The following is a 13,310-nucleotide window of genomic DNA, read 5'->3' as shown; positions in this document are numbered from 1 at the left end:
CCCAAACCCTAACATGAGTAAATCTTAAAATTATAATTTTAAGAAATGAAAGATTGCATAGAATTTCTAACCTTAATAGCTTTAAAACACTAGGAAATTCAGAAAAATCCACCAAACAAGGTTAAAGATCTCTTACCTATACGAGGGATGTGAAATCTAGCTTGAGATTGAGGTAGGAAAGGTTACACAGCCCGGATCAAGCAAAGGAGGATCGAGAGAGGAAAAATCTCCTTCCCTCTCACACTCTCGCTTAAATTATCCTAACACTCGAGAACTATCCTAACCTTACATCTATTCTTTAACCTAAATTTGACCGAGGAATAATCTTCATCCATAGATCAAGTTATTTAACTGTTGATTTTAACACAGGATCATCATATATCCAAGTATTCTCAATTGTCCATAATAATCAACCGTTCAGTTAACTATTCACCACTAGGTAAAGATATTTGACTATCCACTTTGAGTTTGGATGACCTAATCGTAGTTAGAGGTGGGCATCGAGTCTAGTCGGACTAGATTGGGCCCAACTCGACTCGGTCCGAAGTTTTCGATGCCTAACCCGAACTCGATCCGATCCGAAACTGAGTCCGGGTCTCTGACTCGATCCGATCAGTTGTACTGCTGGCCTGACCCGAACTGAGTCCAACTCGGTCGGGGAAATCTAGTCGGATCAGGTTAGGTACGGTTCGGATCGAATATTCTTGACCCTAAAAGAGTTTCAATGGTAGACGTTCAATCCCCACTGCTTTTTGCAGTGTGGTCCACTTGATCTTTAAATCTATCTTATTTTTTAGCTCAAGCCTTAAGACAAGCCCGCCGAGTGGATGGACGGTTTAGATATAACACATACCTCATGATGGGACCCACAGAACTTGCTGACGACAACACGCCAAACCAGCTGGGCTGGTGCGTGGTGCACTTGCCAATCCGCGTCCAGGGGTTTTTTCTTGGGACGAGGATTTTATGTTATGTGGGCCCACAGTGATATTTGTAAGATATCCACACCATCCATCAGTTGTGAGAGCTCATTTTAGGACATGATACCAAAAAATAGGTGGATCCAAAGCTCAAGTGTGCCAGACGAGAGGGAAAACAGAGGAAGGTGGTCATTGAATATACACTGTTTCCTCTCGTAAGGGCCACTTAAGTTTTGGATATACTTCATTTTTGGCCACATGTCCTAAAATGTGCTCTCAAAACAGATGGACAGTGTGGATTTATCACAAACATCGCGCTGGGACCCGCCTAGCATCCCACGCAACAACTTCACATGAAAGGCTCTGCTTCCTTTGTCGTCAGGAGCACTGCTCGAGGCACCTCGAGCCGTAGGTGACAAGACGGATTGGCTACTCCCCATGCCACCAGTAAACGATGGTAAGTCGATGCTCTGTGGACCCCACCATGATGTATTTATTTCATCTATGTCGTCCATCTATTTTTCCAGATCATCTTATTGTATTAAAAAAAAAAGAGGTATATCCCAATCTCAAGTGTACAGCATTATAGGAAAGAATGGTGAATAAACATTATGTGGATTGAATCGGATTGGATCGGGTTAACCATTGATCCAAACTCGATTCGATTTACGGTCAAATCTTGCTGGGCCAACTCGATCTGACCTGATCCTGACCTTCGGTTCGGATCGAGTCGGATCCGTCGTATCGGTCCCTTTTTTACCAGCTTTAATCATAGTAAACTAACTACCTGATCTCTACATTCGCTTGTACACGTATCGAATCAAGATGTTGATCCGTTCATCTTTTTCACCACCTATGAATATTCTTAACCCAGCATCAAAACTACAATCAGAGAAACTTACATATGTGAACAAGTTACTTGAATATAGCGGTATACATGTTCTACCTCTTAATCACTCTAAAAATTCACTTTATGTTCACCCGATTACGAAACTAACCATACATCCACCTACATACATGGTTAGAGTACTAACCAATAAGCTTTCCTATTTTTAACATGTTATCTAGCCATCCATCATGTTGTTTGATATATGTATCTCACCTTAATTAATGATAATTTTAACTTATTTGGTGAATAAGTCTTTATTTATAATGATTTAGATATGAGTTCTTTTGTAAGAATTTCTAGAAACATCCTATTACCATGCAGAATCTTTAGATTTTTCAAAACTCTCAAATCAACCATAATTATGAAAATGTCATTACCTAGACCCTTGATTTCTATTTCACATGGTTCTCATAATCCATTTGATGTGAAATTTTATACCATGACTATGTATCATAAATTAACCATACACTTCTAATTTCATCCCTCAAATCATTGTAAAAGTGACCCAATCGACAAGTTAGCCCTTAACTATTGATTTTGGTGTCTATCGAGTGAGGAAATCTCGTGGGTAGTTATAGTAAGATATTTTCCTTTATATGAACGACTTAAATTGCCTACTATATGAACCGAGTGTGAAATGTAAGAACCCCACCTTATAAGGCTTTCCTTAGGCGACAAGTTAGCCGTTTTTGGCTTATCAACTCTTTCTAAATCCGAACCTTCTGATCGACCCATTTTATACTATCAATTGCAACTCAAATTTGGATCATACTTGGGCCTCATACAAATTTATCCCCCTATCTATGATCCTACACCGTTGAATGATGACATCCTTAAAGCCAATTCCTTCCTTTTGGCATAATAAGTAAAATTTTAGATTTAGACCTTATTCCACCATTGATCAACCACCAAATTTTTCTCAATTATTTTCCTATCTTGAATTCATATTTTCTCCAAAATTAGGCCCTGATCATTAAGCGTGAACCGTTAATTGAGATTAAGTTAATTTTGATACCCGGTGGAGAATTTTCAAAATAGGCTAATTGAATTTTAGATCACCAGGAAAATCATGTATCGTGGCCCTATTCGATAATCCTGACACTATGAATGAATTAGATTTAAAGAAAGATCATTAGAAAAGATAAATTTGAGAAACCTAATTCAAGTGGGATGTGACACACCCCCTCTCACACCTATTCATTTACAAAATGATGTGCGCACCCCTTCTCCACTCAAACACCCATGCACAACCTCTTTCCCATGTCAAAGGAAGATAGAGGGTGAGAAAGAGAGAGAGAGAGAGAGAGAGAGAGAGAGAGAGAGAGAGAGAGAGAGACATCCAAGCCTAGATGCCAATCCATTCTCTTCCATCTCCACACATGTGGTGTCTACATCTTACTCAAGCAACGCCGTGGTTTGTGTAAAACCCTCCTACATTAAGATCTACCTAGGGTTTATATCTAAGGCTAAGGTGAGGGATTCATTTAAGCTCACATCAATTTAAGTTGAATTTATACATAGTTCTCTTATTTTCACATTAAATTGTGTATAATTTGATTTTTACTATAATTTTCATGCTAATAAGTTGCTAGATTATTATGAATTGTTAATCCATATTTTAATTATGTTTAATATATGATTTTAATCATGTTGGACATATTTTGTGAGTTAGATCACAAAACTATGCCTTAATTCACGAAACTACATACGTTAGGGCCCTGAACGGTGCATAGTTTGCGCATCCAATAGACCGAATAGTTATCTCAGAAAATCTTATGATTTAAATTGTCACGCCCCAAACCTGGAAATCGGGCTCACAAAATTTCTGATTGCCAAATTCGGTGCCGACAGCCTCCGCAGTACCCCATTCTCGGCTCCCAGCGCCCATACACCAGATTTCGATCCTGGGATCCTATAAGGAGAATTTTCCAATGTACATTTAACCCATAATAAGCATAACCACAAGTTTACCCAAATCACAAAGGAAACATCATCATCACGTATCCACTAATATAAACAGTTGAATACAGTGTTGAAAGGGAAATACATATATCAAAAATCAAAGCTCCAGAAGACCGCTGCACACCTCATGCTCAATGTTGCTCCAACCTAATGCCACTTGCACGCATCTATCATGCATAATCTTATAGAAAGCTTAGAGGGTGGTGAAAGTGTGTGCACAAGATAAGTGCTAAGTATTCAATACAATGTCGGAAATGCTGTCAAGATCATGAATCATACGATTTCAGAGTAAGTGGAAACATACTGGTAAGTCTATAAATCATTCAATATCAGAATATACAATGTGGATCGACTATGCAAATGCGGAATCATAGAGAGCTAAATATCAGATGTTGATAATCCAATGCAATATGCAAATCCTGCTAAGTCCGTCTAGGCCATATAAGTGTAGAAACGTAGCAACCCAAAATACCATATGTCACGGATGAAATGCAATATGCGATGCGAATGAAATAACCAAGCTGGAGTGTGAGGATAGGATGATAGTACGTAGTATCACAGAATATGGGGTCCATCACAAGGGACTTCTATCCAAACCAGTCACATACCTAAATTTGGATAGCCAGACTCGATGTGGTAGACTCCTGATCTTAGGTTGGTGGTGCGCCCCAACCAAAGTCCTAGTCACTGCGAAGGTACACACGACGACTTGATTTCGCACCACCAGCTCGAGTGGATAGTGAATGAATGCATGAATGAGTAAAATGTTGGGTATATAACTCCTGCTCGGTAAGTCCATATATCATACCGTAGATCTCTGGGATCATCACCGATGTCTAGTACACTCCAAACCAGTTTGCCGCCCCATCGCGCGCAACAAGGTGAGTGGAAGAGACCTCACTATCCGCCTACCAATATTAGGCCTAGCTAGTCGATAACAAACACAGTCCTCGAGCTGGTCAAACTCAGCCTAGCTTTGCCCCCTCCTCTCAGGCAGGTAAGGCGCACCTCCTTCCAACCGACCACAACATAGTGGCAGACGTGGCCTAACGGTATATGGCCCTCATGCGCTCATGCATCCACTCGGTCTAAACGTTAAAGCAACCTCTGGAACTAAGAGGGTTTAGGGACTTTCACTCAGGGATATCCATAACAACCCATGTGGAAAAGATTTTCGGTGTCCCATCTGGCCATCCATGACAATCCTATGGAGGCTACGGCGCTGATGTCATTAGGGCGTACAGTAGTCATGTCACACAAATACAAGATGCATGAGTCACATAGTCCAATCATGCATTAATCCTGCGCATATCATGTACTCATATGGACAACTCCGCCTATCAGGGAGTCTCATAACAACCTGCCCTATGGCATATGCAATGGTCAATCACATCTCATAACAAACATACAGATGATGCGTATGGGTATGTATCATGATGTTATGTTGTCACATACTCATAATCGGTATCGATAATCGGCCTCGATGAGAATGGGCCTAACAAGGCCTAAGGGAAGGTCACAATGTGGATATTCAACCATCAGTGCCCATCAATGTAGTCATTTAACCAACATTGCTTCCAAAGAGTGGTCCACATAAAGCCAAACATATAGTGGGCCCATGGCCTCACAGAAGGACCACATATACAACATAATGGACCACATACCTGGGCCTAATACACATCACAATGGGCCGCATGATATGGACCTAACACACATCACAATGGGCCTTACCAAATGGGTTGGAAATACATCATAATGGGCCTTACCAAACAGGTCGAAAATACATCACAATGGGCTTTACCAAATGGGCCGAAAATACATCACAATGGGCCTTACTAAATGGGCTAGAAATACATCACAATTGGCCTTACCAAATGGGCCAAAAATACATCTCAATGGGCCTTACCAAATGGGCCAGAAATACATCACAATGGGCCTCATCATATGGGCCAGAATTATATCACAATGGGCCATGTCATATGGGCCAGAATTATATCACAATGGACTACATCCCATAGCCTAGTACACACTACAATGGGCCTCTTCATATGGGCCGCAATTGCATCAAGGTGGGCCTTAACAGATGGGCCACAAATACATCAAGATGGGCCTCATAGATGGGCCGCACCAATGGGCGTCAAGTGAGAGCTTGGATTACACCAAAAATAATTTCAATAGTTACAGGTGTAGCATGTGTATCACCGTACACTATCATTCCATGGGGCACATGGCTCACTAATGATGATCATCACTGTCTAAACATTGGACATGTAAATCAGCACTGTCCAAACATTATCCCTATAAATCAGCACTGTCCAAACATTGGACATGTAAATCAGCATTGTCCAAACATTGTCCAGCACCGTCCAGCACAATCTGCATAGTGTGGATGAAATAAATACATCACGGCAGTCCCATACTGGCAAAACAGATGGACAGCTTGGAGGAATACATGCATCACAGTGGACCCCCGAGATGGACGACATAGAAAGAAGCACACACATCAAAGTGGTCCATGACCCCTCGACAGATGGACGGAGTGGAATAAATCATGTATATTATGGCGGGGCATGGCAGTACCGTCCAAATAGTCCAGCACCGTCCAACACAATCTGGATGGTGTGGGTGAAATAAATACATCACGGTGTGGCCCTTGGCACCGTCTAGAGATGGTGCAGATACAAAATAAATACATCATGTAGGCCCCACACATGTCATGATGAGGCCACGAACTTGCTGGCGTGATGCAGCAGGGGCTGCTGGGACCCACAGAACTTGGGATGTCAATACACCAGCTATATAGATGATGTGAGGCATGTCAGCCAATCAACTTCCACAACTGGTGGGTCCCATGTAGGGCTCACTATATATATAATATTTTATATTAATATAATACTTTTATTATTGTTATTATTATTATTATTATTATTATTAAATCCAGTCCAGCGTCCAGATGTTGGACGTTTGGATGGACGATATAGATATAACATATGCATCGTGGTGGGGTCCACACACGTGTCCCACCAACTAAATGGACGGTGTGGATTCACACCGTCAGGATGGATGGGGTGGAGTGGATTGCACATACATCACGGTGACCCCTGCTGCTGCTGCACGTGCAGCAGCTACTGGTACTGGCTGCTAGTCCACCATCAAAACAGATGGACGGTTGGGATCAAACACATACTTCAAGGTGGGCTCCACATAGCAGCATCAAGGTGGGGTCCACACGTGACCAAACTAATAGATGGCTGGATAAAATACATGCCTCAAAGGGGCCCACCGTCCCTGGTAGATGGACGACTTGGGTTGACAGGTACATCACAGTGGCCCACACTGCTGACGTCAATCAGCAGCTGCGGCTGCTAGGACTCACCGTCTGGATGGACGGTGTGGAAACAAAATACATTCAACATGGTGAGGTCCCACTGCACGGACGTTGCAAATAAAACCCATAAATCACGGTGGGCCCTACGCGCTGCAGGTGAATGGCCTGCATGAAACACATGCATCACGATGGCCTAGCACCGTAGCTAGTCCAGCACCATCCAAATGGTCTGGACGGTGTGGATGAAACAAATACATCACGGTGTGGCCCTACAGCACCGTCCAAGCTGGTCTAGTAGATGGACGACTGGATGCACACATTCATTGAGGTGGGTCCTCACGGCTGTACGGTGTGGATCAAGTGGGCCACACCCAATATCATCTTTGCTATAAAAGAAAAAGTGAAAGAGAGAAAGAGAGAGAACGGTAAAAATGGGAGGGACCCCGCCACTACGGGCCCCTCTTCGATACAAAATATAAATTAAGATGGGTCCCACCATATGTGGGCCCTAAATCAAAAGAAAAGGTACTATGAACACCCACCGTTCTTACTTCTTCTTAGATCAATGGCAAGCTAAGCTCCTCGGCTACCACTTTGATGGAGGATGATGGAGATTGGACGGTGGAGATGGGAGATGAGGGGGTAGGAAGATGGGTCACACCAAGTTTCTCCTCTCTTTGGAAAGCCATGGATAGTTTGCTCTCTCTTGCTTGGGAGAATGGGTAGAGAAGAGAGAGAGATATGGGTGATGGGTGAGTGATGGGTGAGTGAGTGATGGGTGTGTACTTGACATATATGGGTGAAGAGAGAGAGAGAAAGTTAACTTTAGGGGTTGCTTTTGGGGATGAGACATGCACTTGATTGATGGGATTGATGGGACATGTTCTCTTGGGATTGCAACGCGCGACATTTTCCTTGAACTGAACGCGGGCCCACATCTCCTGCCTCGGATATCGCCTCAGCCCGCGAGATGCGGCTTTGGAACCGCGGCGACGGTGCAGTCGCAAGGGTATAAGTCTCAGGTCAAGCTGACTCTGGAATAAGGGATACGACCCAGAGTCACGCGCAATTGCTATCTACGCGTCGCGGGTCACCGAAATTCGACTAGGAGGACTTACGGGCTAGGATACAGATCTCACATAAATTATATTAATCTGACTTAAAATCCATATTTTAAACCTTAGGGCAGCGAGACTCATTTTTGGAGTAATTTGGACTATGGGTGAGCCGTCTGACTGACAATTGCACTGTTGTGCTTATGGATTCACTTTGAAGTGTGTTAACAATTTTCTACTCTATTGGGGTTTATTTTATTATAATTTTAGATTAATTATTCCTTGAAAACACCATTGAATTTTTTATAAATTTATGAGGAGCGATGGATACAAGCGTTGCCCTTTGTTGATTTTGATAGCAACCCGTGTTTGCACTCTTTATGAGTTGGCTGTTGCTCATCTCCTCTTATTTTTATTGAGTTGGCCTAATACTACTCTTCTCCTTTATGGAGTTAGTTTATTGCTACTCTGTTTCTCTCTATTGGGTTAGCTTGTATTACTCTTCTTATGTTATGGCTTGGGCATGTCTTGGAGTTCCAAAACTCTTATGGTTTGATTTAGTTATCTATTGATGCAAGTGATGTGTTGAAGGACTCACAACTAGTGACTTGTATATTTTTATCATGGACATAATACACTTTAGATAGTGACCCTCTTAGTCAATGCGTAAATCCTTAGATCTAGGTAGTGATGCACATATAAATGTAAGTAATCTGCAATGCATGTTACATCACCTTTCTGATATTAGATGTCGTAAATAGCCCCTCCATGAACAAATCGTGTTACATAATTCATCCAATCCATGTATTGTACTATCTTGAGGTGTTAACGTAAATCCACGGTAGTGTTGGACACATCGAAAAATATCCGTAGTTATAGGATGCGGAGCGAGACAGATTTTTATGAATTATATTCCACAATGTGATGGTCGTTATATATGATGAGCCGCACACACTATGCAATACATGCATTCATGTAGATTGGTTAGGCATATCGATACCACTCGTAATGGTGGAATTCAATGTGTATCGGAACACGTTATTATTATGATGAATCACTTGAATTATTTTTAATTTTAAAGGACAACCATCACTATGAGTAGGGCATTGGCCCTCTCTAACCATATAGATAATGCAGGTGATGCACATGTTGAAGATATGGGCGATGCATGATCTACCAATGAAAGACTACGAGTAACATGGGATTATGTTGTCGATACTTTCATTTTAGTTTAGTTTTATTTATGCTTCATGCTGTGAATTTGGATATTTGTAATAAGCTCCCACCTGAGTGAACATTAAATGATTAATTAAACTTTTATATTTAAATGAAATAAGATTTATAATATGGTTGGTTTTATTCTCATGAATGGGTACCTTCATTAATGTGATCTGAAAATGAAAAAATTTGCAATTATGAATTATTCATTTATTTATTTCACTAACACCCAGAATTCTCGAGCACAATTATGTACTCATGCTGCGAAAACTCAGGGCATTACATGTGCATTATGACAGTGAGAGTGCGAATAATTTAGCGAAGAACTTGGTGTCTCACTTCCAGACTAAACACATTTATGTTCATCATCAATTTATCTTGCAAATGCTAGAGGAAGAAGATGTCACTCTTGAGAAGATTCACACTAGCAAGAATCCAACAGGCATATTTACGAAGGTTGTTCTTGCAAAGAAATTCAAGTTTTGCTCGATTTCTCTGGGCTTGAAAATTAAAAAATAAAGACATGCACAAAACAATGATGGTGTTACTTTGAAAATGATTAAAGATGGTGGTAGCATCTTGAAGCTGTGGAACTGGAGGATGAAAGCCACGGTGGACATTGTTGATTAACCTTTAAACCTAATGCAGAGGAGACCCTTGTTTTGGATCGAGCCATGTCCCTTTCGGTTTGACCAAATTAGTGGTCGAATTCTCATATGCACGCTTTGACCTTTTGCACTTTTTCAGTTCGACCAGTGGATATATGTGAGTTGGTTCTTGTCGGTCCAACCGAATGTCCATTCGGTTCAATTGATGGAATGCATAATCATGTTTTATTTCCTAATCTTATATAGGAGTGTATAAATATCATTCTAATTATAATTAGGGTTAGAGTCATAAGGTAGAAATGAGGGTTTTGGAGCCTAGCATGAATACTCGAGGGTTTTGAGGGAAAGTTAGAGTTTCTACGGTAAGTTATTCCATCTCATGTAACCTTCTTCTTATTATAGTTGATTGATCGCCGCTTTGTGCTATGGTTTTTTACCGCAAGGGTTTTTCACGTTAAAACTTGTGTGTTCTCTGTGATTATTTGGATTTTTCATTCTCTATTGCTTATTTGATTCGATTTGAGGTTGCTTTCGCACCCAACAATAAGTATGTTTAGCAAGCAACATGCTAGTCTACTAAAAAGCTGAAAGGTATGTTTGGTTTCTTGAAGTGAGTCATCCATCATAGGGCCCACTTTAGATTTAAGCCATTTATCATTAGGGGCCGACTTTGGACGTAGACCATCTATTATGTTGGCCAATGTTAATATGGGCCATCCACCATTTGAGCCCACCTTTGATGCATACTATCCATCTTGTGAGATCCACCTTCGATTTAGACCATCCATCATGTGGGTCCTCTTTTGATATGGATCATCCATCACATAGATGAGAGAGAAAAATAGAAAAGTTAAAAGTTAAAAAAGAAGGGAAAAAACTTATTCAAATAAGTAACTTTTATCACATGAGTTACTTTTACAATGACGCTTGCCAAACTAACTTACATAAAATAATAAGAATAATAATAAATCATTGACTTAGGTAAGTTAAAGAAAAAGTTACTTATTGGTTAGCATCCAAATGGGGCCCTTTATCAGAGGTTTGTAGCAAGTCGTTAGGTGCGCAGCGTAGAATCCGCAATCCTCCAATTAAGGAGCATATTTATCATACATTGAAAATTCTTATTAAACTTTCCTACCCTCTTGTTTAATGGACATTTGATTGTTGGAAGTCGACCGACAGGTTGAACCATGCAAAGTCAAACTATGAATGGGACAGAGAGAAAAGGAAGTAGAAGCTTACCTCAATAAATTGAGAAATTTTGAGAAATACATAATGGAATTAATCAAATAGAAAAACCTATTAAATTAGGCTACCCTAACAAATTGATGAATTTCGAAAAATATTGAACAATGAACTACACATTCAAATCCGAATTAGGCGAATTGATGATTTTAATTAAGCGATCTTTGACACTAAGAAACTACTTGTTGATTTATGTCAAAAGTAGGTCCAGGATTTATTGATCCAAACAGTTGGATAGCATACATTCAACAGCTAGAAGCTGTGCAAATGGGCGATCCTAGTTAGTAGGGGTGGCAATGCGCCCGTCGCTTGTAGGTAAACTTGGACTGGGAGCTGGGCCCGGGCCAAGCCCATTTGTCCTGTCTAGTCATCAACTGGGCCACCATGTTTACAAACATTTGCTAGAGGTTGTCATTCAAGATATAAGCGTAGTTTTAAAACACTTTGGTGGGATTTAGGGTATCTGCTTATACAATGAAACTCGATGCCCAAAATAAATAAATAAAAATAATAATCTTAGTTGTACCATTTTCAGCCCACAGGGCTAAGGCCAGCCTATATTTACAGCCCACATGGATTAGGCCTTAGGGCCCACGGGACTAGGAACCAAAACGGGTTCGCCTAGTCTATCAGCCCTCCATCTTTTGTCGTATCTCTCTTGGGCGTTGTTTTTCTAGCTATTAATTGAAATGTTAGGATTTTCCAATGAAGCCAAAAAAAAGTTGGCTGCTGATTCATCTACATATGGTCTGGATCAATGAACCGGATTGGGATTGGGTGATGACGCGTTCACCACCCACCTAGGTGCTCATCCGACGTGTCGGATGCGATTGGCCGGCCGTAGGCGGTATCAACGATGGGATCCGCGGCAGATTACACATATTCCACCCGACTCCAAAAATTTTAAAAAGGCCGGGGTCGGGGTCCCATCGCTGACACCGCATACGGCCACAGTGGCGTCTCGGCGCGTGGGGTAATCAGCCAGGTGGGTGGTGAACGCGTCCCAGCGCGTAGGGTAATCAGCCAGGTGGGTGGTGAACGCGTCCCGGCGCGTAGGGTAATCAGCCAGGCGACTTACTTTACAAGCTGAAAACTCGAGAAAACCGGCGTAAAATCTGGCCACGAGCATCATACATTTCCTCATTTGCAAGTCTCTGTGCAATTATACAGAGAATCGGTTGTTATTCTTAGCATCTTTTGCTTCCATATAACAAAATCAACCCAGTTCCTTGTCTACATGTGGATGTATTTTGCCTCGTTCTCTCACTCTCTCTACGGAAGAAAAACATGGGTTACATTTGCATGACGAAAATGACCTCCGAGACTCTGAAAAGAATAAAGAAAGCAATCTTTTAAAAAATGACAATCCTATGAAAAGGAAAATAAAAGGTCCATAGGTTTAAAAAATAAAACGGGGGCAGGGGCTACCATAAGCATCGCATAATATTGATGAGAAAATTGAAGAGGTAGTTTTCGTGGTGGAGAAGATCACTCTGAACCATCCGTTCCAAGTTCAAGTTGCGCGGTAGGAGCTCGCCATAGTAAAGGATGGTTGTGATGGTCGCCGCTGGACGATTGACGAACGATAACAAGAGCCTAACCAGAGATCGAACAAGAAGAGGAAGAAGAGACTGTAATCCCATCCAAATAATACACTTTAGATATCAATTAAATAATTACCCAAATCATACATAGCGTATTAGTAGTTTTAGAGAGAGAGAGAGAGAGAGAGAGAGAGAGAAAGGCTTACCATGATTATGCTGGTGAAGGGTTGTCTTTTGGCATTGGAGAGAGAGAGAGAGAGAGAGAGAGAGAGAGAGAGAGTGAGTATGTGTGTGTGTTTTAGTTGTAATGTGTCAGCCGCCAATCCTCACCTGCTGTTCAGACCTACTCGTCCGTCAATGATCGAGCCAGCCAGAAATCCAAGTAAGGACTTCTGAAAAGAAAGGCAGGTAATTGTGGTTTGGTATGCGAGCTGCGTGTAACCCCGTTACACAGAGTCTGTGTAACCCAAAGCTGTGCAGGCCCCACCAAAATGTCTATGTCAAATCCACTCCGTCCATCAGTTTCTCCAGCTCATTTTAG

The 13,310-nt window shown here is 41.4% G+C and overlaps 1 long non-coding RNA gene across 1 annotated transcript; it reads right to left on the bottom strand.

Annotated features, from left to right (window-relative positions):
* Positions 1–12,334: 12,334 nt before the first annotated feature.
* LOC131257441 (uncharacterized) lies at positions 12,335–13,023 on the bottom strand. The gene is made up of 3 exons (XR_009177404.1): positions 12,976–13,023; positions 12,654–12,856; positions 12,335–12,551 (listed from the first exon to the last, which is right to left on the bottom strand). It is a non-coding gene; the product is annotated as an uncharacterized LOC131257441 (long non-coding RNA).
* Between the last annotated feature and the right edge of the window lie 287 nt (positions 13,024–13,310).

This window comes from Magnolia sinica, chromosome 10, assembly GCF_029962835.1.
Source record: "Magnolia sinica isolate HGM2019 chromosome 10, MsV1, whole genome shotgun sequence".
In the NCBI taxonomy this organism is placed as follows: Eukaryota; Viridiplantae; Streptophyta; class Magnoliopsida; order Magnoliales; family Magnoliaceae; genus Magnolia; species Magnolia sinica.
Note: the sequence above shows the minus strand (reverse complement) of the source record. Positions and strands in the feature narration are given on the sequence as shown.